General features: G+C 35.7%; 1 long non-coding RNA gene across 3 annotated transcripts in view; it reads right to left on the bottom strand.

The window, feature by feature from the left end:
• Positions 1 to 3,996: 3,996 nt before the first annotated feature.
• The window catches only part of LOC150101009 (uncharacterized), an 81,734-nt gene continuing 58,192 nt past the window's right edge, over positions 3,997 to 27,538 (bottom strand). For 2 of the 3 annotated variants that reach the window (XR_016549144.1, XR_016549146.1), the window contains one exon: positions 19,558 to 19,800. This is a non-coding gene — a long non-coding RNA (uncharacterized LOC150101009). Of the gene's footprint in view, positions 4,201 to 19,557; positions 19,801 to 27,538 lie in introns of those variants that run through there. The other variant, XR_016549145.1, reaches the window with a different exon arrangement.

The following is a 27,538-nucleotide window of genomic DNA, read 5'->3' on the forward strand; positions in this document are numbered from 1 at the left end:
AGTGCAACTGTCGTTATTCTACACTCTGATTACCCTTTATTAACAAATCTTTGCTGTTCACTGTAGAAATTCATCTCTTCAGAGGAATTTATATCATCAATCGCCTTCTCTATTAAATATAATACAGAATGATATATAAGTCCTCTGTACGTGGTTACCTCCTTATCGATGCAATCATCTTATCACCCTTAACAAATTCCTGAACATTACCCCTAAAACACAATGGTGAATAGTTGGACATTGTCAGTGGTTCTACCAGGCCCATAAGTGCCCATGACATTCCAGGTATCCATGGATTTTGTAACCAGCATTCTATTATAAGACATTTAGCCTTAAGTATACTTTGTATGAAAATTACATGTTTTCCTGGCTGATTTGCCTAAATGCAGAATGGAAAAATCCTGAGTTCCTGGAAGAAAAAATCCTGCTGCCTTTGTATGAAATTGGCTCTCATCTTCATTTGAAAAGCTCTCAAAGTTTCTTCACGTTCCAGACTGGATTCAAACTCAGGGCCTTAGAACCGGAAGGCATTACCGAAAATGGACTAAACTATGGACGTTTAATAACTTGGCATCACTGCTTTGAATTCCCTTTTATTCAGTGACACAACATAATGAAAAGTTACATCCCATCAGGTCCGATGGCACTTTAATCAACTCCCAGTCTCCTTCCTAACATGAAATTCACTGACAAAATATTTCTTTTCCTCCACAAATCATCTATCCCTCTTCACTGGATGCCGTTTATTATTATAGTCATGTGTCAGCTATCTCTGATTGGCTACCGGTGAAATTAAACTCCCCTCTTGGCCTCTAAAAGTTAGATATGGCTATAATAGCTTCGCCTACTTCATTCCTCTACTCTAGGGAATAGCTTAATTATTTCCTTTTAATGGTGGGTTTATTTTACCACTGATATCATGTCTACAAAGGTCTAAATACTTTAACTAGGCTTGTTTTATTCTCAGATGCAACTACTAGATCAAGTACTCTCAAATCCCTAGTATATTTCATCACATGTTGTCTCAGGTAATTATTCCTTAGTAACTGCATAAATTCCATTTCCTTCCTCCTGTCCTCTCCTCCTTCAAATCTATGTTCCAATAATTGAAATCCCCCATAATAATTACCTGCCCTCCACTCATTCAGCCTATTTGCCGATGCATACCATCTCATCATCTTTTCCATCCTCTGGTCTACAGCAACATTCAACTGCATATTTTGTTCTGCTGGCCTCTGTCTCACACCAGATTTGGTTAACGTTTCTAGCCAGCCTTTCACTCAGAACAAGTTATATGATTTATTTAAATAAATCATGTAATTTCATCATTACTATGCCATACTTTCTAAACAATACCAATTATGTGTTTTTTTCACCCCATCAACAGAAGTCTGCATTTTATGCAGACTTCTATTGCTGGAGAGAAATTCAGAAAAGACTCAAGTGGATACAGAAATAATCATTTTTTTTATGTGACCTGTAAGTAAATAGCTTTGGGGGAAACAAAAGTTTCAATTTTACAACAGACAGGGATTATTTGGGAAATCAGCTGTTGGCTGAGCAGTAAGCATACCCACTCTCCAACCAAAAGGCTGCAGGTTCAAATCCAGCTGTGGGAATGGATGTCTGTGATTGTCTGTGGAAATACCAGTGGTGGTGGCAGGCAGCAGATAGCATTGGTGAAGTTGGTGGATTGAGTAGTGGAGACAGAGATGTAGAGTAGGTGTCCTCCCTCAATGAGTCCTCAGACTCCCTGGAGGTGTCGTGTAATAATAATAATAAATCTGTTAAATATAATTGGCTGTTTTAATAAACTGCTTCTTATGGAATGATTATGTAAGGAGAGCTGCAAAGTATTGCTACATTCCTCTAACCTGAATAGATATGAGTTACACTTATTCCCATTGTGGGAGATAGTGCCCTAAACTGCTGCTTGTCACCAATTAATATATATATAATCACATGTTAGGACTTTAGTACAATAAGGTATGCAATGCCAGTCTATTCAGACTTATGTTTCAATTAGCACAGCAATTTTTTTATTTCCTTGTGCTTTGTTATTTACAAAGATTCTCATATATCAAGGAAATCCTTAGTTCATACTAAGGACTTCCTTGATACATGAGGCATAAATTTTAATAATTTTATTATAATTAAAAATAGTATATTACTATTATTATTAAAATTTTAAATAGAAATGTTAATTTTTCATGCTTAGGTAAGTCATCTATTGTTTATTAACATAGACTATAATTCTTGTGATACTATCAGCAATATCCCTCTGCCCATCCTATTTTCTCTAACCTCTCTGAAAATACAATACCCTTTATATTTTATCCCCTGTAATTACAGCCTTCTCCTGCAATAAAGTCTTATACTAATGCTAATAGTTTTTGACTAAGTTGAAATGACGAATGTAAACTCCTCCCCTTTATTGCTAATGCTTCCGATATTAATATACATGAATTGCAACTGTTACAGCTGCTCATCTCAAGTGCCAGCACGTAAGTTAATTTGCACCCCCCCCCCAACTCACACACCCAAATAACACTAGTTTGGACATGTATGGATGAATATCCATACATATCCAAACTGCATGATGAGAGTAAGATGAAATCATGTTTCATCATGCTCTCATCAAACACATCCATAATCAAGAGATTAACATTTAATACTATCTCCTTACTCACCCTCTCTCATGCTTTTATATCTTCTGTTGCTCCCCTCCTTGAAACAACAAAATGCAACAAATATAACAAATGATATGTGAGAATCATAAAAAAAAAAAAGTGTATTTCACAATAAAAACTTTTATAGTGATGTTATTCATTCTTCATTGAACCTAGAAGCTGTTTTTGGCTTATGTGTCTGCAGACTTACTTTATTATTTTCATTCATGTTTTAAAAGATCCTAAATATCAAATTTCCTTCTACTATTTCATCAAGCCAATAGAATGCTATTTTGTATTGTTTCAAAGAATTGTTCCTAATTTTTGCTCCTAAAAATGTTAATATTAACATAATTTAACAAATACTATTAAAATCCATCCAACTAGATTAGAGTTATTATATGTATAAGGTCAGGTGGAGAGAGAGAGAGAGAAAATAAAACTAAAGGTGTTTATGCATTGCTGTAAAATTCACCTAAAAAGTGGAAAGTTTTAAGTTCTTGTATTATTTCACATATAATGGACTTGCTTACTTTGAGATTGATCTCTCAAAAAAAAAAAAAAAAAATCTGGAATAAAGGAGATTCAACAAAGAAGTGAGAGAGAGAGTCCCCCCCCCCCCTCTGCACCCCATGGAGAGTAGTTGCATGGAATGTACTGCCTGAGCATGTGATAAGTGCAGAAAATGTAAACGTGTTTACGATAAAGGATGATGATTTCTGCAATGAGACTTTTGTCTGTAGGGGATTATTATCTATAGAGAATTATCACCACCATCTAATGATGGTGGTGATAATAATTCTTTACTTTTATGTTTTTATTTAACAGGTTTTTCTTGTGTAATGAGTTTTTGATTTTGCCTAACATCTCACTTAAAAAGTAACAAAGTGTGATAAATGTTAAGTACTGCCCAGAATAAGATTATAATATAGAATTTAGTTCATTTCTTTATGTCTAATGATACTATTTTGCATTTGATTTTATGAGAGCTTGAGCATGGGTTAATTCATCTTTCATTTGAGGTTGTTTACTTGGGTATAATATGGATGAAAAAAATAATAATATAATTTCCTCTATAATGTATAACTACAAAAAGTAGAGAAGTTCTTCATAACTATCATGTGTACAAAGTAAGTTAAAATATGGTTATACATGCATCCTTTTTAAAACTGATGTTAAACATTCTTTTTAATATTGAAATTTAATTCCAACAATCAAATGAACTGAACTGAGAATTTAGCCCCACTGCTTTGGATTCTTCTCTATTCTTTTGGCATGAAAATACTATCAGTGCTAACAAGAATATAATTTATTGCATACAACAGAAGGTATACACTCTCACTGCAGATGAAAATTTCAGTGAATGGATGTGTGTCATTCATTTAGGAGATGAAGAGTAATTCAAAGGCCACATGTTGAAGGCACTTCCTCACACATTCAAGAAATTTGATGATACAGAGATAAACAAATACACAAAGCAGAGGACATGCATCACAACAGCTGGAATTTACACAGGCCTTTACAGTCAATCCTATAATATGACATATAAAAAGTTTGGCTTAACTTTTTATATGTCATATTATATATAAATTTTCTATGACATTTAACTTTAAGTAATTTAACTAGATTAAATAAATAAATATCCAATATAGGATAAAAGTAAAAAAAAAAAACTCCAAAAGCAGTGACCAACAACTGAATGACTGCATATGGATACAAGAAACAGTTGACTCCCTTTTCAACCTTTTAAAAAATAAAAGAAAATCAGTTTAAAAACAATATTTTTTATTTTTCTGTTTTGCTTTCAGATTATGTAAAAGCATACTAAATATGATCTTTCTGACTTAATATGCAAAAAATTCCTACATCAGAAAATTTGAAAAAATTCAACTAGATGTATCATTCTTGCAGCAGTATCAAAACTGCAAAAAACTTACCAAAATAATAACAGAAACTTATAACTTTATTACAAAATAATTTGAAGGAAAACTGATACTAAAAATAGTACACAAAATGACAAACAAAATTTGGATAGTAAAATGCCTCACACAGTCCTTGATTTTATCATATGTATCATACATATATTTAATCAGCATATATTTAATGGAAATTCTATTACCATAGCAAATATTTGTAACTAAAAATAGGACAAATATCACTCTAAAAATAAATAATCTTAATAATTTCTTATTATGAATAACATTCGTTATATGAAATTAAGATTAAGACTAGCTAGTGCTTCTCTACATCTTCACAAGTAATAGCTATTATTCAATTCACTAATTGATGGGCAATTTTACAATCAACATAGCTATGACATTTTTGGTTATCAAAGAACTATTTGCCACTAGGTAGAGCATAATTCTGCAAGATACAGAATATTCCTCGATTTTGTTTTCTTAATTTTTTTTTATAATGATCCATACATAAAAGGTCACAAAACCTATAACACAACAGTTCCATGTGCAGGCAATAAAATATGGAATGTTTCACAATTTTGCATGTCATCCATGCACAGGGTTATGCTGTTAAACTGCTAACTTCTATGGCAAGACGGACATCAATCCCTTGGATTTTTATCCCGTAAACGATATGTTTTAATTATTCAATGAAAGAAATTTTTGAGCGCCTGGCTTGCCCTAATTAGGGCTGTGTACAATTATTTCAATCTGTGATTAGAGCCGCCTTTGGGCATTTGTGTTTCCATCTGTCATTTTCATCGCAATCTGATGATTCACGAATGAGTTGGTTGGGATGGAGTGATGCCTGAGCAAAGTACTTGGCTGCTATTTGGAAGAGAAACGTAGGTATGTCTGGCAGGTTTCCGTCTTGGTGGAGGATAGTGTTCTTACAAACCATGGGGCATCGAAGATCATTTATTTTGGATTATTTGTAATCTTTTGATGTTGCTAGGGGAGGTGTGGCTCCACGCTGGTGAACCATAAGTTAATGTGGATCTGACGATTGCTTTGTATATTCTTAGTTTGTTTTCTGGACTGACTTTGCTTCTTTGGTTGAGTAGAGGGTAGAGTTGAGCTATTGCTGAGTTAGCTTTGTTGCAGGCATGAGAGATGTGGGAGTTGAAGTTGAGTCGGTTATCTAATTTGATTCCCAGGTATTTTACTTCTTTTTGCCATGGGATATCAGTATTGAACATTGTGACTGCGCCGTGGTGGTTTGCTTTCTTTCTTGTAAAGAGTATAGTTGTGCTCTTATATGCATTGACGTCTATTCTCCATTTTTGAAACCATTTTTCAAGATTTCTTGCTGCATTTTGTAGTCGTTTTGTGGTTAGATGTGGCCTGAGTGATCTGGCTAGTATTGTCATGTCATCTGCATAAAAAGCTATGATGGTTGATGGAGTGTTTGGGACGTCTGATATGTAAATACTGAAGAGTAGTGGCGATAGAAGGAAGCCTTGTGGGACACCTGCTATGATACATCTTGCAGAGGATCTGAGGCCACACAGTTTCACTTGAAATTTTCGGTCTTTCAGATAAGAGTCTATGATATGGATGAGGTTTAGTGAGTATTTTGCTGTTATTAGTTTGTGGATGAGGCCTTTGTGCCACACTTTATCGAAGGCTTTCACCACGTCCAGGAAGATTGCCCCTATATGTTGTTTCCAATTGAATCTGGTAGTTATGTATTCTATAAGTATGTGAACCTGTTGAGTTGTGCAGTGACCTGTTTTCGAAAACCAAATTGTTCTTTTGGGATTAGGTCTAGATTGTCGTTTCATTTTGTAGGCGTTTAAGTATTACTTTTTCTGCTATTTTCCCCAGGCCTGACAAAAGGCTGATAGGTCTGTAATTCTGGGGGAACTGAGGTGCTTTCCCCGGCTTGTAGATGAGGATTATATCTGGCTGCTTTGAGCAAGTGGGGAAGTAGTTGAGTCTTAGCATTGCGTTGATGATAGCCACTAGATGCATTATTGTTTTGTGAGGGAGTGCCTTTATAATTTTGTTTGAAATCTGGTCAGGACCTGGTGCTTTTCTGTTGTTGAGGTTCTTGATGATTTGGTATATTTCCTTTGGCGTAGTATAGCTTGCGTTGTCATGGCTGGTTGCATGATGAAGTGCACAGCGTACTTCATCATCCCACCAGCCGTGACAACGCAAGAGATGGTTGGAACAGGGCCTGTGATTTTGCAGAGAGATGCATCGACCTTTTTAAAATTTGTGCAGGACTGGTTGGGGATAATTTCTGTTTCCCCACTTAGGCTTAGTAGAACTGGGTTATGGTCAAAGCTGAGATCATTAACAACCTATAACTGAAATTGGTACGAGGTGTTCCTGAAGATGGCAATATCCAGCACATCAGGTTTGCCCAGCGGTCCGTAGTGTGTTGGTTCGGCCTGTTATGGTGATATTTCTTGTCATAGCAAACTTGTATAGGCTCCTCCCATTGTTGTTGGTGTTTCTACTATTCCATGCTGGATGTTTAGTGTTTAGGTCTCCTTCCTACCATTATTGTTGCTTAATTTGTATCGAGGAGCTGGAAGAGATCTGCGGCTAGTAGTGGTTTGCTTGGAGGGTTGTAAACAGAATATAGTTTTAGTCTACCTGTATTGTTAGTGTGTATCTCAATTCCAGATCAAGAAAATAATGACCACATTGTATCTTATGTTTTTTTTTTGATGAAGATAGCTGTGCCATCCCCTCTGGCGTTAAGCCTATCATTCCTGAGTAATGTGTAGCATCTTAGTTTGGGGTTATAACATGGCCAGAGGTGAGTCTCATTGATTAAAAGGATGTCAACTCTATAACGTGCAGCAAATTGTTCCAATTCTAGGAGATTATTGTTTAGTCCATTAGCATTCCAGAATGCGACCTGTATGGAATTTATTGTGATGGTTGAATTATCCATTAATGACTGATAAAGCAGGGTGCTTAAGGGTCAAAGCTGTATAACTGAGAGGACACCTCCACATAGCCTTTAAAGGAATGAGGAGAACCGACCAGGGCTTCTGACCTAATGTCCAATCCTCACCCTCTCGTGGTGCACCCTGTTGGGTATCTACTTGGATACCGAGGATGGGCTGGCAATTTGGGATTTAGCCGGCCAAATTGTATTCTTATTGGTTAAACCAAAATAAAAAAATGATGGTACAACATGACAAAATTTCATGGCGGCTGGGACATCGCCCAGTTAAACAAGGCTCCCGTTGTTTTTGCCAGGGAACTAGGGCGAACAGCGAAAAGTCAGCTACTGGAACAAATCTGAAAACACACCCCAACTCAACATCATCAGAGTTAAAGTTCCGTACTATCAACATAAGAAGCCTGAATGGCAAAGAAATGGAGCTAGCTGAGGAATTAGATAAGTACCAGATCGACATAATAGGGGTGACTGAAACAAAAAAGACAAAAACTGGTGAGATCTTTCTGAGCAATAAATACAAAATGTTATATTCAGGCAATGACAATCAAGGAAAAGAAGGAGTAGCCATAGTATTCAACACAAAATACAAGGCTAATCTTCTTGAATGGCAGTCAGTCTCAAGTAGAGTAATGTGGGCAAATATGAGAATGGGGAACTGGACAATGAGACTTATTTGTGCCTATGGTCCCACAGAAGGTTCTACTAAGGTAGAAGTGGAGGAATTTTTTGAGGCTTTAGAAAAAGCAACTGACACAATGAAAAAAGAAAAGTTGGTCCTTGTTGGGGTTCTAAATAGCAGAGTAGGAAGTGATTGTCAGACATACAAAAATACTTTGGGAAAATTTGGAGAAAAGAGCAAAGCTAATAATAATGGCAAATATTTGTTGGATTTCTGCTCAGGACATGGACTGGTTATTACTAACACCATGTTCCAACATAAAAATGTGCACAAATTCACATGGAAAGAAGAGGCAAGGAATAAGAAAAGTCTCATTGACTATGTTATTGTTGATAGTGATGTTTTCTCCCTGGTGCAGGACACCAGAGTGTACAGAGGGTTTGAAATTGGAAGCGATCACTATTTAATCTTGAGCAGGATAAAATTGAATTTCATATTGAAAAGAATAACATGTAAGAAAGTTTTAAAGCAAATAAAACTTGAGCAGCTCTCAGATGTGAACTGTAGACTAAAATACACAAAGATTATTGAAGAAAAAATGAAAGAGTTTGAGAACAGGAATCAAACCTTCGAGATTCAGTGGCAAGCCTTGAAGAAAACCCTGATTGATTCAGCTAGAGAGGCATGTGGTGAAGTTGTCTGCAAGGATAAAAAAATTAGAACTCCATGGTGGACACAGGAAGTTAAAGAGGCAGCGAAGGAAAAGAAGAAAGCTTATCAAAAGTTCCTGGCGAATAAGTCAGCTTGTGCTCTTAGAGAGTACAGTGACAAATGCAAGAATGCTAAACACTGTGTAAAACTAGCTAAACAAAAATCATGGGAGGACTTTGGCAAGAATATAGAAAATAAATATCAAGAAGGTGGCAAAATATTCTGGAGGTTGTTGAAGAAGCTTAGGAATGGAGGAAAGAGTGCTTTAAAAGGAGTTAGGGATGATAAAGGTGACATGAAAGCGGGAGAAAAAGATATCCTTGAAGTATGGAGTAATTACTTTGAAAAACTGCTAAATGAAACAAGCAGAAATGACAGCACAGTGGTAAAAAACACTGACCAGGCATACAGTCAGGAATACATATCCATACTTGAAGTAGAAAAAGCCATCAAAGGCTTGATATGTGGAAAGGCAGCAGGAGTAGTTGATATTCGACCAGAGATGCTGAAGTATGGTGGTATAAGAGTCTTACAGTGGCTGCACTGCATAGTTTAGAAAGCCTTCACAGAGGGACAAATTCCCGATGATTGGAGTAGAGCTCTCATAGTACCCATATACAAAAAGGGAAATAAAACTGAATGTGAGAATTACAGAGGTATTTCCCTACTGAGTGTTCCTGGCAAGATCTATGCTGGTATACTTGAGAAACGGTTGAGAAGACTTGTGGAAGAAAAGCATGGCGAAGAACAAGCTGGATTCAGGCCAAATAGAGGCTGTCAGGATCAGATCTTCACTTTACGACAAATAGTTGAGAAAAAGCATGGGAATATAACAAAGATCTGTATTTAAGTTTTGTCGATTTGAAAAAGGCATATGACAAGGTGCCAATAGAGAAGCTATTCAATATTCTACAATTATATGGTGTCAATGGGGCATTATATCAAGCAATACTTAGTCTTTATTTGAGTTGTAAGTCAGCAGTTGGAATTGAAGGAAGTACAGGAAGGTGGTTTAATGTTAAATCTAGTGTGAGACAAGGATGTACATTATCCCCTCTGTTATTCATTATCTATATGGATCACATTATGAAGGAAAGTGGTATTAAACATGATATCAAAATTGGAGATGTTAATGTCAGCTCTTTGCTTTATGCGGATGATGTTATACTTCTAAATAAATCCGCTACAAGTCTGCAAGATTCTCTGACTAAATTGAATAACTGTTGTAATAGATATGGTATGAAGGTCAGCAATAAAAAGACAAAGACAATGAAAATAGGCAGAATCATTGAAAATGTCAACTGTGTTGTGAATGGAGAACCTGTGGAACAAGTAAAACATTTCAGCTACTTAGGCACAATTTTTAGTGAAGATGGTAAATTAAATATAGAAATAGACAACAGAATCAGCAAAGCTGGTGTGGTAGGAAGTCAATTGAATAAATTCGTATGGAATAAGAGAGAAATTAGTCGTAACACTAAATTAGCTGTATACAAGACAGCGTTCAAAGCAGTTTTAACTTAAGGATCTGAGAGCTGGGTCAGAAGTAAAACACTTGACCAAAGACTAGAGACCGCAGATATGAGAGTCCTGAGAAAGATTATAGGCGTGAACAGATGGCATCGATGGCAATATTATATTAAAAATGAGGATATTAGGAAAGAACTTGACATTGTCAGCATCCAGGAATGCATTAGCAGAGCTAATCTCAGGTGGTATGGTCACTTAAACAGAATGGGCGAAAAAAGATTAGCAAAACAAGTGTTCTCTGCCAGGTTGGCAGCAAAACGACCCAGAGGAAGACCAAGATATAGGTGGATTGATACGGTACAAAGTGCCTTAGACAATAGAAATATAAGATCTGATAATGTTGGAGTCTTGACAAGTAACAGACTGATTTGGAGGAAAATTGTAGATAGGAAGTTATTAATGATGTAATTTTTTCATGTAGTACTATCATATTCTGTACACCCCTTGAGGGTACATGGCAGGAATTTGATGATGATTGATAAAGCATATGACTTGGGTATATTTAAGAAATCTGTTTGTGTCTGCCTGGTTTGGATTTGATTTGCTAAAATCTGTTAGCATTTCTCCTAAAATGGCGGCAAGCATCACGGCAGTTTTGACTGCTTGGTATAGTTCTGCCGATTTGGTGTGGGAGGAAACCACTGAGGCGTACGATCTGTTACTTGTAGAAGTTCGCAAAGGCTTTCTGGTGCAACATGCTTCTTAGTTGATGGGACTTCTGTTCCTCTAGCTTTAGACAGATTAGATGGATGGAATGAGCAACCTTTGTAGTTTGCCAGGTGTGGCCCACCGCAATTTGCATATTTAGCGGGAGTTGTGCGTGGTTTAGAACATGTATGAGAGGGATGATTGCCTACACATTTAATGCACTTGAACTCTGCCCTACAAAGCTTCTGTGCATGCCCATATTTCTGGCAGCAATGGCATTGACCTGCAGATGTTTTCTTCTAAGAGGCTCTGTCTTAATTACTAGGTTGCAAACAATTGTCAGGTCATATATATCTCTCTGGTCTTTACTAATTTCTACTAAAACCAGAGGCACGGGACGTTTGTCTGCACGGTACATGCACGCGACTTTTATAGGTTCTAATCCATGTGACTTGAGGTCAGAGGCTATCTCCTCTGACGTTATTGTTTCCACTAGACCTCTAATTACTACCTTTAAGTTTTTCTTGCTTTTTAGCTGGAATGTATGATATGGAATTTTCAGCTCATCCATAAATTTAGTATCCCAACGGTAGTCCGATGCTCCTTCTGGTCGAATGCAGACACCTTCATCTGAATTTTTAGCAGAAGTGAACTTGATTTCGGTGTTCTTCATCACCTCCGCTACTGTTGACCATTTGTCTTTAGATCTTAGAATCACTGGTGGAATTCTTTCTTTGGGCTGAGCCGCTGTGTTCCCTGAAGGTGCTCTTTCAACGGGCTGTACCGATGTGTCCATCTGTGCTAGCCTATTTTTGGGCTGAGCCTTTGCTTCTGCTGTTGTTTCAGGTTCTGTAGCTGGAGACTCCTTCTTACACTTTTTTCTACTGACCATCTGAGTCCATTAGGGACTGTCTGATAGCTGGCAACATAATCTCCCTGGTTTTATCTTGAGAAGTGCTGGAAAGTGGATCAGGGGGTTGGTAGTCCTCTGATTCGACTTCAGTAATCTGGTGTATCTCTACCCTACCGGGCCATTTGGAGTTAAGGAGGTATCCAACATGTTTGAAAACTGCAAGGAGTTCCTTAAAGTTTAGGTCATCATATGGAGTATTCATGATTAAGTCTAATCTGTAGTTTGAAGGATGTTTCATGTGGAACAGGCCTGCCTTGTCCCTTCCAACCACCGAGTGTAGACGACAGTGGAAATCTCCTTTTTAAAGGCGGAAGACAACTGCCGGGCACTGGACAGGGAACAGGAGAGGGCCTGAGAAAATTTCAGTGAGATAAAATCTTACCTTGAACAAAATGTAACTGAAAGAACGCTGTGTTGAAGATCACTATCAATCAAAACACTCAGACTCAAAAAAACTAGATCAAAATCAACATCGAAATGCGCATTTTCCAAAACTAACCGAAGTTTGTAATGTACAGCATTGTTTTTAAAACTTATGTACCAAACAAACTCACACCAGCTTATAGAAAGAAATTATTCAAGGGCTATACTGTATTGTTCCATTTTAGTATATATACTACCAAAGCAAATATAACCACTGAGAGGGATTTAGAATAAAATATTAAGATTTTTTCTAAAAATCTGGGAGCACATTCTTTCTTAAGAAGCTAAAAAATTCCATGAAAATCAATGAAGCTGTCAGATCATCTGACCATTTTCTGAATTAAATTCTGTGAAAATAGAATCAATTTAGCTTACTACTTTTCTTATGAACTAGTGTTATTAAAATTAATCACCAAAAAGCTTTTATAGTCCTGAAACATTTTATGGTCTGTTTTTACTTAAAGTTAAAGCAGATACCAATTAGATGAGAAACAACCACCTGGCACACAGTTATCTTTTCTCTTTTAACTACAATGCCAGTCCCCCCCCCCCAAAAAAAAAAAAATCGCAGTAGCCCTGGCTGTGGAAATCATTGTATAAATTTATCACATCATTATGCTGAATTCAAAAACTGAATGAGTGCAGAATTTTTAGTTTGTGAAGCAAAATTAAAGGCTGCTAAAATAAGATGAGTACTTTGATTTCAAAACCTATATTATGAAATCATGGATACATGAAATTACCTTAGTGTATGGCTGATATTCACAGATTGCATGAGAAATGACAACATGCATGCACATGAATTTAGTTAAAACTATTTTAATAGTTTTGCTGATACTTAATGGACATTAAATTTAGTTATGCTAATTACAACACCTAAAGTAGTAGTTATCATAAATAGGGATAATACCTGTTATAATTCATAACTCTTGGGGGAGGTAGAGAAGAGGAAATTGGGGACAAGAACCTGAAGTTCAGGGATCACACTGCACAAGTTGTGAATTCATTACACCAAATTATGGCAATTATGTGGAGGACTTTCACATAGAAATAAAGGTTACGTTTCCATTGTATAAAGTCTTGATTAGGCCTCATATGGATTAATTATTGTGCACAGATATGGTCACCTCAATTCATGGTGATGAAGATATATTAGAACGGGTCCAAAGATTAACTAAGGCAATCACTAGGCTTTGGAATGTGGGGTATGAAGACAGACTGAGGGAATGCAATTTGCAAAGCCTTGTGAATAGGAGGAGAGGGATATGATTGAGACATATAATTTGGAAAGGGGTTGTTACAAGGGTAACGTAGAAGAAATTTCTCACAGAATGGATGGGCGTAACAAGAGATCATCCCTACAAACTGTATGGTGAATGTAGATCCACTGAATGAGTTTAAAGCGCAGTCCGAAGAACTTTGTGTGTGTGTGATGGTGAATACCTCCCATGATGAGTCTCTTTAACTCCATGGAGGTTGGGTATTCATAATAATAATTTTTAATATGTTCTTGCCTTTCATATCAAGTTAGTACTTTATATGATATCCAACAAATCATACATTGCGCGGTTAGCCTAGTGGCTTTGTGCTTTGCAACCATATGCTTAGGGAAGGGGTGTCCTAGGTTCGATTCCCGTTGACGACATGAAGAGATTAAGGATCTTCCTCAGCCATAGCCAAGTTAGCCGGTCTTGGGCATGGACAGCAGGGTTTTTTCTGCCAGTTTATCTGGGGTTTTTCATCCCGCAAGCATGCAAACCAGACCCGTGAACACACAGGCTACAGTCATAAAATACGGCGAGGAAAGCAACGAGAAACCACCTTGCATCACTATCTCCCTAGTAATCAGCTGCAACCCTCTCAAGAGAGGAAGCCACAGGATCAGATCAGATCATACATTGCAGCCATTCAGTCTGAAACAGCATAAATTATACAGTTCATCACAACAGGTGCAATATTATAAGTTAAAACATATAAAAAAGAACAAGTAATAATTGCAGTTAATTCATTGTTGTCTGGATTATGGATGCATCAACTATTACTGTTAATTTGTGTGTGTGTGTTCTTGTTGGTTTGCCTGATTTATGGTATGAAAAATTCAGCAACTTCCTTATGAGACTAAGTGCAATTAAATCATTTTGGCGATTGATGTAAAATAGGTATATTAGAAAATTTTTGGTTGAATAAAATAAACCCAGAATTCGGATGTACTATTTTTTGGGTTGTAACATGCCCATTGGTAAGAGAAGTGCAACACACTACACTTCATTGCTTTTGAACATTCTTCACCCTGCACCTCTATGGAAGAGTACAACATCGTGCCACTCTTGATAAGGTAACATAACTATATTCATTAGAACATATGTAAAAAGACTTTCGTTTACTGCTGAGTTGTTTGCCCAACAATTCTATAAATACCCACAAAAATAATAATAAATCAATAAGTGCTTCAATGAGAAGTAGCAGTCTATTTCAAAGGTGCCATGAAAAGTGTTTTTTTTCTTTAATTATATGTAGATTTGTATAATAGTATTTTTGTGTGATAACCAGACTGGATGTAATTATTGTACTGTGATATTGTGGTTCTAAAAGTATTCACTTTGGTTGTTATTTTGATTAACATGGAAGTGCCAATTAATTATGAAAATGGCAGCAGTCACGGCAAAGAAGCTTACACCAGCAGCACATAAGGTCTCAACTCGAAGGTCAAAATTTTCCCTAGACTTTTCACAGTGGATAAGATGCGATAACTGTTTTATGTATGAGTCCAAAAACGTTAAAGATATGGAGTGTTAGTCCAAAAACGTTAAAGATATGCAGTGTTAGTCCAAAAACGTTAAAGATATGGAGTGTTAGATCAAACAATAAAAAGGAACGTATTATGGTATGTGAGAAGTGTGATGAAAGGCTAGGACATTTCAAAAATGAGAATGGTGTTACCAGGAATAATAAGAAAATGGATGGAAGCGCTTGCAATGGTAATAATAATAGAAGTGACATGGAAGAGCTTAGGAAAGAGTTAATGAAAATGAAGAATCGGGTTAAAAGTATGGAGGGGGTAAACTGAATGTTTAAAGAGGAGCATAACTGATGTAAATGACAAGGAAGTTAAGAAGCAAGTATCTAAAGATGATACAGTTGTTTTATAAGGTGACTCAGTCATTAAAGGTGTGGTAAAAAATAAAGTGCAAAAGACATGTTTTACAGATGGTACAAATAAAAGGAATATCAGATGCTTTGCATAAAAGGAAGGAATAGGCATCAGAATTAGTGGTAGCAGTGGGCCCAAACGACTTGAATAGTGAGACAAAGAATGTGGAAAGAGAGTAAGAAGTTGTTGCAGGAAGTGAAGGAGAGTGCCATTGGGAAAGTGGTTAGTTTATTGCTCAGATATGAGAGTGGTGAACTGAGGAGAGCAATGATACTGAATGACAAGATGGTTGAATTGCATCAGATAGAGCGTGTTCAATTTGTGAATTCATGGAATGATTTCAAAGGGAAGTTAGAATGGTTCCAAGCTGATAGGATGCATTTGAATGGGTTTGGTGTTGATCATTTGGATCGATTGTTGTTTAATAAGCGTGCACAGGGTTCATATGAAATTAGTACCACTAAGAGTCAGGGAGAGGTTGAGAAGCAGGTTGTGGAAGGATGGACACAAAGGTGAGGAAGGGATTATAGCAGAGCAAAATGGTGGGGATGATAAAAATATAAATGAAAATCAGAGTCAAGATCAGGGAAATAGCGATGATCAGAACAAAGAGAGAGAGAGAGAGTAAAGAATGTGTTGATGGGATGGCCTCGATGAGTGGGGAATTGTTATGCTTGTATGCTAATTATAAAGTATCAGAAATAAAGGGACTAAGTTTGTAGTACTGATTGAATAAGTATGCCCAAAGATAATTGGTATAAGTGAAACTTGGTTGACTGAGGATGATATACTGTCAGGTCTTGAAATGGTGGAATATACAATTTTCCAAAAGGATAGGAAGAGGAAGAGAGGAGGGGGGGGAGTATTGTTAATGGTAGCAGAGGAATGGTGTTAATTCAAGAGTCGAAGTGGAAAAAAGTAGTACATGTGAAGATTTTGAAGCGGTTTGGTGTGAAGTTGAGATCAATAGAATAGTATTTTCCACTTCGACTCTTGAAGAACACAATTCCTCTGCTACCATTAACAATAGTCCCCCTCCTCTCTTCTTATCCTTTTGGAAAATTGTATATTCCATCATTTCAAGTCCTGACAGTATATCATCCTCAGTCAACCAAGTTTCACTTATGCCAATTATTATGCCATAAGCGAAACTTGTGCCATAATAATTGGCAGTAGTTACAACTTCCTGGCATATAACAGCATCTAATAAGATGCTATTAAAGGCCATTGAATGTGGAGAGTATTGATTGTGAAATGTTTACACAAATTAGTTGGGAGTAAAAGGAAGATGATCCTAATGGGAGATTTTAATTATAGGAATGTGGATTGGAAAGAAGAGATAGTGTATAGTAACAAGGAGAGTGAATTTGTTGAGTTTCTGCAGGATAACTATCTACATCGAAGCAACACAAAGTTTATCAGTGTCAGATTTGGTGATATCCTCACAGAATGTGGTTGTGAATAAGTCATCAACACTGCCACCTCTTGGTGAAAGTGATCATGTGGTATTGGTTTGGAAAGTAGTCAAACAGGAAAAAGTTATCAAGAGGTCTATATATGGAACTATAAGATGGGTGATTATCGGAAGCTCTGTAGACAACTAGCATCAATACATTGGGTTGATGAATTGTAGAAAACATGTTGACAGTGCATGGTAAATGATAAGGCAGTATCTAACAAGCAATGCATAACTGCATACCAAGAATTAAGTGAATAAACAGAGTAGGAGCGAGATGGATGAAAGGTGAAATCAAGCAAGCAGTATTACAAAAGAAGTTGTTATGGAGGAAGTACTAGACAGTTCCCAGTGAACAGATGCATGAAGAATATGAAGTGCAGGCCAGAAAAGTGACAAGAATGGTTAAAAAAGAAAAGTAGAATATGAAAGGAGATTGGCCAGTCAGTCAAAGCTAATCCAAGGGATATTTTCTGCTATATGGCAAGCAAGAGGAAAAATAATTATGGCAAGTAGATACTGGTGAATAGTTATGGTAGCAGAGTAACCATAGCAAATGATATAGTGGAATTATTTCAGCAGTGTATATCATAATGGTGTCAATGATGCTGTGTAACATGTAGAAGGGAAGTAAGAATTAGGAGAATTAAAGGTGAAACAATCAGAGATGTATCAAGTTGTTAGATGGGTTAGATGTTAATAAGGCTGTGGGAATGGATACATTTTTAAAGAATTTTTTTTTTAAAAAAAGTATTTTTAAAGAATGCAAAAGAGTTAGTGATGCCCTTGTCCTGGTTATTAATGAAAGTCTTGCAGTGGGGAAGAAAGCAAAATAATACCTCTCCACAAGCATGGTTTGAGAACAGAAGTTTCAATTATAGACTGGCCTATATATCTGCAGTTGTTATCAAAGTGTTGGAAAAATTGGTTAGAAATAGAATACAGGATTGGTCAATCGATATAAGATTCTCTATGATGGTCAGTATGGGTTTGTGAAGAGCAGGTCTTGTTTTAGCAATCTGCTCATGTTTTATGATAAGGCGACGAATGTGTTGGATAAGGGAGAATCATATAACAGTGATATTCTTGGACTTTGCAAAAGCATTTGATAGATTACCACATGATAAGTTGGTGTATATATATGCTGCAGAGGATAGAAATAGATAGTATATTGGATAGGAGATTGGCTCCCTGAATGATACCAGCAAGTTGTGTATGATGGGCCAGTGTCTCAAAAAAGGAAGGTGACCAGTGCCATGCCTCAGGGTTCTGTTCTTGGGCCCTTACTGTTTAACTTATTTGTTAATGATATTTCATTGTGGATTGACAAGAGATCTTCAAATGTTGCCAATGATGCAAAGATAGGTAGAATAAGTAGGAGTGGTGTGCTGATGTTAATTCTTTACAGGAAGATGTGAATAGACTTTTAGCTTGGATTAATGAGTGGGATTACAGTTTTAATATTAATAAATGCAGTGTTACACTTTGGGATACAGAGATATAAGGCAACATAATGTATTGGTGGAGCTGTACTTCAGGAAGTGGATGATTCGAGATCTTGGAGTAATGGTAGACAGTGGACTGTAGTTCTGGGGGAAAATACTGCAAATTGTACTACTGATATGATAAAAAGTACATTGACATGTAGGGATAAGGAGGTTATATTAAGTAGATAGTGTAAATAGACCACATATGGACTATTGTTCTAAGAATTTGGTCACCTAGTTTTCATTGTGATGTGGAAACACTAGAAAGGCCAATAACCAAAGTGATATCAGGACTCTGGAGTGTTGGTTATGAAGAGCATTTGAGATAATGTGGATTGCAGAGGTTGGTGGATAGGAGGAAAAGAGGAGACATGATAGAGACCCTCAAGTTAGTTAAGGGATTCTATCAGATTAATACAGAAGAAATCATAAAAAGAGTGGATGTTAAGATGGAAAGAACGAGAGATCATCCCTGGAAGTTGTATAAAGATGTGGTGAAGAAGGGTGTTAGGAGCCGATTTTTTACACGGAGAGTTGTTAGTGAGTGGAATGCATTGCCTGAATGTGTTGTGAGTGCAGACAGTGTAAATAACTTCAAAGCTCATTATGATAAACATGTTGCTGGTTGAGTGGGCCACCTGTGATGAGTCTGTGGACTCCATGGAGGCTACCAAATAATAATAATAAATTATTATTCCATTGTATAATTTATAATAACAAATTATACAATGGAAGTTGTATAAAGATGTGGTGAAGAAGGGTTTGAGGAGCCGATTTTTTACATGAAGAGTTGTTAGTGAGTGGAATGCATTGCCTGAGTGCATTGTGAGTGCAGGTAGCGTAAATAACTTCAAAGCTCATTATGATAGACATGTTGCTGGTTGAGTGAGTCTACCACAATGAGTCTGTTTATGCCATGGAGGTTACCAAATAATAATAATACTTAGCAGAAGAAAAGTTTCCAAGTAGCACAAAACAGAAGTATTTTAATTCTGTGATTATGTAAGTATGCAATTGTTACAATATACATAATAATATATCATCTTGAAGTGGCTAAAATTTTATGTTGATAATAAACTTCCTTCAACTATACAAATTTAATTTTTCTAAGTGTAACTTATTGAGCTTGCAAACAATGCGCTACTTATGAATTTCATTTTGATGTTTCTGATATATATATATATATATATATATATATATATATATATATATATAAGTAGAGCAAAAATTGGACATCAACATTTCTTTACCTGTTAATTTCACTAGAATCTAAAATGATTATTCTCTGCTTCAGTATTGTTATTCTCATCTGCAAAAACAAAATGAAATAAATATGAAATGTTATTTTTCTAAAATTACACTTAGCAATACTGCTGGGCAGAAACTACATACAGTATAACCAGGATTGTATGACAACCTCAAAGAGAATGAAAATTAGATTGTATTTTCTAACTATTAGAAAATACTTAGGATTATATCTTCTTGTTCTCTTATATATATATATATATATATGAATAAGCTTTAATGGCTGATACCGAGAGGGCGAAGGTTGGTCGATTGGTAGAGCCTCTGCTACTAATGGCTCAGTTAAGTATGTTTGAGCGCGGTTAGTAGTTGGAAGGGGACCAATCGTTCGATGCTGTCGGCACACTCTCCCTCGATGAGTCTTTGGACTCCCTGGAGGTGTCAAAATAATAATAATAATAATAATAATAATAATAATAAAAAGATGACATGTTAATCTCTCTGATGCACACGTTGCCTCTGTACTGGCACACTCGCGACAGCACGTAGTATACATTTATTTGGAACTCAAGCTCGCATTTTGTTTTCAAACACGCTACTGTCTTTTTATACTTGTTCTGTTATTACAATTTTAAGTCTCTATAATTCTTTATATACTTCTTTGATTGTGATACCTGAAGATGTTGATCAATTCAACGAAACTAGTAAACTAGTAGTATCTTTTCAAATATATCATGTCATCTTTTTATCTCTCGGTATCAGTCATTAAAGCTTATTCATAATATTCCAACCGCGTAAAAATGAATTCTGGAAAAAAAAAAAATAATATATATATATATATATATAAGAGAACAAGAAGATTTTAAAAACAGTTTAACTTATTTAGAGCTCATTCTACAAAAGTTTCACTGCATTAATGCTAAACCTTCAAACTCTGAAAATAGGATTTCTGTTGAACATCTGAAATTAACATATTATGCAGAAAAATTTTGGCAGAGGACCAAATAACAAACACATTCTCTTCAACAATAATTAATAACACATAGTGAAGTAATAACAAGTGAAAAATGCATTTTAATAATCAGAACTTTCAAGTGCCTCCATAGTGCAATTGGAAGAACGACGGTACATTGTGCCCTTTGATTGGAAAAGGCCTAAGCTCGATTCTTATCATCACAAAAGGAATCTTTATATGTTTTTTTTTTCAATTCAAGGTGAGTTAGCCAATCTCATATGGAGGTAGTAGGGTTTTCTTCTTCTGGAAACTCTGGTTTTTCATCCTGCACACAGACAAATAGGCCTTGAGAACATGTGCAATATGCAGACAAAAAATACTATTTGTGGTGGGCAGTAGATAGCATTGGTGTAGGTAATAATGGTAATGGCAGTTCGCTGTAGTTGGTGAAGACGGATAGTTCTAGAGTAGAGTTCCCTCCCTCAGTGAGTCTTTGGACTTCTTGGAGCTGTTACGTACTAATAATAATATAACTTTCTTCAATAACATGCCTTAGTTATTGTTTCTCTGCTGACTTTAGCAAGCAACTAGATTGTATTATCATTATAATATTGTCTCACTGGACCTTCATGGAGCCACTGTGAGAGGATGACACTAGCTTCTTGTTTTCTCAATTGCAGAGATACCCTACACACTAATCTTAACAGCAGCAAAAAATTACTAGCTTTACAGATTGTGTCCTGCAGTGCAGATATGAAATCGAAACTTTTCTGATAATACATTCCCCACAGATTCTATCCTGAAAAACTACTACATGTGCATCGATTTACCCAGATTTTAATTTTTCTCCAACAGAAATGGATATAAATGTATGGAAGATGCAACAATGAACAAATTTAATCATGTTATTGTTCAGTTTTTCAAAAATGGGTATATTAAGACAAATTTAAAAAAATACATTGAGGTACTTTATGACAGGAGATTACCTACTCAGACCAAAAAAAATTCAAGAGACTTCTAAGTTACAAACAAGAGATAGAATAATTATGGAAGAGTCAAACTGGTTTGCTGTGCCTAAAAATGGCTGTGGTAGCAAAGAAGCCATGGGCAAGAATTATCATCATCATCAATTTCCTGATATGTACTCTCAAGAGGTGTTCATCAGCCTGTTTGATAGCATAACATGAAAAGTTTACATTATTATTAATCTCCTGTTCACAATTTTCCTTCAAATTAGTCTATTAATCCATTCACTCCAATATTGTCATATCTAACATTTTGTGCTTCTAAGGCATTTCTAACTGAATCAATCCACCTAGACCTTGTCATCCTCTGGGTCTCTTTCCTGTGATCTTGGCATCAAACACCTGTTTTGCTAATCTTTCTTCATCCAATCTATTTAAGTGGGCATACCACCTTAGATTAGCTAACTTACAATGCTAACATTCTAATATCTTCATTTTTAAATATGACTCTGACAATGATGCCATATTAACAATTGTTTATTCCCCTAATTTTTCTCAGAACCCTCACAATATCTGTGGTCTCTAGTCTTTGAGTGCTTTATTTCTAACCCAACTCTCAGATTCATAACTTAAAACTGGTTTGAACACAGTCTTGTATACTGTTAGTTTGTTTTAGCTAATTTCTCACTTATTCCATATAAATTTATTCAACTGGATACCCACCATATCAGCTTTGCTTATTCTATTGTCTATTTCCAGATTTAACTTGCCAACTTCACTAAAAACTGTGCCTAAATAGCTGAAATGTTTTACTTATTCTATAGGCTTTCAATTCAGTATGCAGTTGGTGTGTTCAATGTTTCTGCCTATTTTCATAGTTTTTTTTTTTTTATTGCTGATGTTTATATCAAATTGGTTACAGCTGTTATTCAATTTAGAGAATCCTGGCGACTTGCACTAGATGTGTTTGCGAGTACAACATCTCTGCATAAAGCAAAAACTAAGTTTGACATCTCCAATTCTAATATCAGACCTAATGCCACTTGCTTTCATAATGTGATCCATATAGATAATTAATAAGAGTGGAGATAATGTGCATCCTTGTCTTACTCCTGATTTTACATAAAACCATCTTCCTATATTTCCTTCAATTCTAACTGCTGACTTACAATTTAAATATAGACTATGTATTGCTCTGTATAATGCTCCATTTACCTCATTATTTCATGACACCTCCAAGGAGTCCAAAGACTCACCGAGGGAGAGCACCTACTCAACAACTCTTCATCTCCACAACTTAATCCACCAACTACACCAAACCACCACTACCATCATCATCTACACCAACACCATCTACTGCCCACTACCACCACTACTAGTATTTTTGTCTGTAAATTGCATGTGGTCCAAAGGCTGATTTGTCTGTATGTCTCTATATAATTGTAGTGTTTTGAAAAGCTTTTCTCTGGGCACCTTGTCATATGCCTTTTCCAGCTCTACACAACTTAAGTACAGATCCTTGTCATATTTCCATGATTTCTCATCTATTTTTGTAAATTGAAAATCTAATGTTGACAACCTCTATATGGTCTGAACCCAACTTCTCCTCCTCCAAGTTTCTCTTTCACAATCTTTTTGAACTTCTTTTCATTTATGCTTGCATAAACCTTACCTGGAACACTTAGTAGAGAAATTCCTCTGTAATTCTCACATTCAGCTTCATTCGCTTTTTATAGATGGGAACTATTAGAGCTCTACTCCAATCATCTAAAATTCAACCTTCTGACCAAGCAATTTGAATTATGCAGTGTTGCGACTGCAAAACTTTTATACCTCCATACTTAAGCATTTCTAGTCGACTATCATCTACTCCAGCTACCTTTTCACATTTCAAGTTTTTGATGGCTTTTTCTACCTGAAGTAATGAAAAGTACTCCTCTATACATTCCTCTTGAAAATGTTCTAGTATGGTTCTGTCACTGCTTGTTTCATTTATAGTCTTTCAAAGTTTTTTTTTTTTCATATTTTTCAGATTATTAGTAAACCTATAATACATTTGTATCTTGGGTGGGCTAAGGTTTTTTTTCCCCATTTTTATCAATTTTATATTTTTTTATTTTTTTTTTTATTTTTACATAGTCTGGAAACCCTCTGGAACATTTTCAAGTCACTTCAGGCCTCTAATAAATGGGGAAGTGATCTCACATGAGGCAATGAAATTCATCTCCCACCTAAAGATAATCACAAACATACATGCCCATGGCAGGATTCAAACCTGGAAACTATAAGCTGGAGAGCGGGTACAATAACCACTCAGTCAAACAGGCCAGAAAATTTCTCCAGACATCTAGGATATCCTTATCTTCACTTTTCATATCACCTTTATCATATTTGATTCATTTTACAGTACGCTTTCCTCCATTTCTAAGCTTTTTCTATAGCCTCCTGAACATCTTTCCACCTTCCTGATGTTTATTTTCTATATTCTATAAAGTCTCCCATGACTTTTGTTTAGTTACTTTTACGCATAGTTTAGCTCTCTTACATTTTTTTTTCTGCATTTTAGGGACATCTGCTGATTTATTTGCTAGAAACTTTTAGCATGCTTTCTTCTTTTCTGAGACTGCTTCTTTAACTTCTTGTGTCCACCACAGGGTTCTTATTTTTCTATACTTACAGACAACTTCACCACAGCCCTAGCTGAATGAATCAATGTCTTCTTCAGAGTTTGCACCGAGCAAGGTTTGGTTCTTGTTTTCCTCTTTGGTTCTTCAGATTTAAAATTTTCTTCAGTAATGTTTGTATAGTTGAGACTACAATTTACCTCAAAAAAAGCTGCTCAACTTTAATTATTTTGAAACTTACATACTGTTCATTTCAATATAATATCCATTTTTATCCTGCTTAGGACTAAGTAATGGTCACTTCCAATTTCAAATCCTCTTTACACTCTTTATCTTGAACCAGCATAAAGATATACTATCAAAGATAGTATATATATATATATATATATATATATATATATATACATTAACAGGCAATTCTAAAATGTGAGTTTTCCTAAAAAGCACCAACAAGTAGCTAATATAAGATAACAATAAAAAGTCAGTAATTTCCTAACTTATTTAAAAAAATAAATAAATCATTTTTTGACAATATAAAGTTAGGAACGATTAGCTGATGCAAAAAGTGCCATCTCCCCACAAAGATAGATGGACATTTTGTTCATTATGTTCTTCAGACAAACTATTACAGAAAGAACTACAACATATTAATTCCACTCTACCTTATAGGTAGAGATGACCTGCTAATGCTTCTGCCTGGTGTCTCCACTTGGGCCTGGCTCGCACTGAAGAGACCTCAATAAAGGTCGAAACTAGTCTGGGTAGTGGCCCTTCCCTTAATGCATAACATTAGACATATCTGCAAGGAGATGTGTTTTGCATTATAGGAGATACTGAGATAGGAGAGTTGGTATCTTGCTCCACCTTTGCAACGAATTGCCCTGGTGTTGTACCACCTTACCCCAGTCCTGAAGATACTTTCAGGCGCAAACTTTGTTTGCTCACACTTGGATAAAGGATTAAACTAATTTTATTATTACACAATATACTAATTTCTTCTGTCAAATAGAGATCTGACAGAAGAAATCCTATCCCATATGTGCAAGACATTAGTGAATGCATAGCAAAGTTTTAAAATTTTTTTTGTTGCCTTTCTTTTAATTTATATTTTTGTTGCCTTTTGCTCCATCAGAAGAATATCCTCCTTTTTCGCTTCTCAATTATCCAGGCATCTACCAGATTCCTTGCTCTTGTGGGTTATCTTATTTCAGACAAACACAGCAAGATCTGCCTTTATTCAAGCTAGAAGAACACAAGTCTTATATTAAATACCATTAGCCTCAATTGTCTGGACTTGCAGAGCATGCTATCAACACTAAACACAGAGTTCATTGGAATAAGATAAGAGGTCTTCATAAAAGTTGTTTCCTCATAGAACAGCTTTATAAAGAAAATGTGAAACTTTACTTCACTGTCCTAATGTAAACAGATCCAATGGTCTATGTCTATCCTCTTTGTGGCAAATAGTACTTTGGAAATCAACTAATCTTTCTTAACTTTATATTGTCAAAAAAAAATAAAATAAATAAAAAATATAAATGTATGTTTTAAATAAGTTAGGAAATTACTGACATATAGTTAGAATTACCTGTTAATGTTTTTAATTGCCATTCTGTAATCTTGTACTGACAATGCCTATGATACTTTAGGCAAAAATTCTAGGCTAATAAATTTTTTTATGTGAGTTTTCCTCAAGTGTTAGAATTCTTTTCTATTTGTGAAATGATTTAATGATCTCTGTCAGTATATATCATACTGATGTTAATGACAATGTGAAGCACCTACAAGGAAGATGACTAGAATGAAAAAAACTAGAGGTTTATAAAGTAACAATAGTTCATGAGAAAGGAATATACTGTCATTTTTCTGGATTTTGAAAAGCAACTTAAATATCTTTGTGATATTTAAGTTGCAATGTATGGGTTTAGATACCAGATTAGTAGACTGGACTGGAAATTGGCTGGAGCTGTATACCTCAAAGAGCTGTGCATGGGAAAGAAGCATTAAGGATTACCATTGGAGTTCCACAGGACAGTACTGAAACCACGACTGTTCAATCTTTATATCAATAATATCGCTACTAGATTCTATGAAATATTCAGTCAAATAACTGAACAATGAAGACAATGTTCAAATAGAGAAGGTTATTAGTAACAGTGCTAATATAGTTCTGAATTAATCCTGTGTAATTCAAATCTGAATGATTTGAATAAGCTTAAAATATGCAAGAATGAATGGGAATGTAAGTTTAATGTAAGTTCAATCAGGTGAATTTGGGATTCACAGGTGGGAGGTTACATACTCTATTGGTGAAAATATACTGAAGGAAGTGGAGGAGAATAGAAATTTTAAGTTCAGGGAAACCATTGCAAAGTTGGTGAAGACAACCCAGATGACTGCTGCAATACTGAGGATGATGACTAACAGAAATAAGAGGGTAGTGGTTCCATCGTCTAAGGCCCTGATCAGATCAGAACTCAGATTTTGAAGGAGATGAAGCAACTTTTGAAAAGCAAGTAACAAAATGATATTAAGGACTTCAAAATGTTTATGAAAATAGACTGAACATGTGTAATGTGCAGGGCTTGGTCACCAGATGAAGGGGTGATATGATTATATTTAATTTGTTCAGGGATATTTACCAATGTACCTAAGATGTTTTGTATAGTAAAACAAGAGAAGGGACAAGGGGACTATCTCTGGATGTTGTGAAAGGAAGTGGTGAATAACAGAGTAAGAAGTTAGTTTTTTGCATGGAATACACTGCCTGAGACAATAGTGAGAGTGTAGACTACAAATGAGTAGGGGTATAATAGACTTTGTGTCTAAAACAGGCCTCCTGATGACTCTCATGACTCCGTGGAACAATAATAACAGTGTTTTGAGTAGGCTAAATGTTAATAATGTTGTGAAAATGGATGATGTACTACATATTTTTTGACAATGTGCAAAGGTTGACCATACCCTTGACATGGTTTCTTAATGAGAATTTTAAAATAGGATGGCTTCCAAAGATCAGAAAGGCAAAATAGAGCTGCTGCACAAAAATGGTGCTAGGATTGAAGTTTCTAATTACAGACTAGACTGTATGTCTGCAGTTAAGGTACTGGAGAAATTGGTTACAAACAAAACAATTCAGTTGATAAATGTGTGATTCTCTATGATGGTTAGCACTGGTTGTGAAAAGCAGGTCTTACTTTAGCAGTCTACTTGCATTTTATAAAGAAACACGTGAAACTTTACTTCACTGTCTTAATA

Source organism: Typopeltis vanoorti, chromosome 12 (genome assembly GCF_054136105.1).
Source record: "Typopeltis vanoorti isolate ZY-2024b chromosome 12, IOZ_Tvanoo_1.0, whole genome shotgun sequence".
NCBI classification, from domain to species: Eukaryota; Metazoa; Arthropoda; class Arachnida; order Uropygi; family Thelyphonidae; genus Typopeltis; species Typopeltis vanoorti.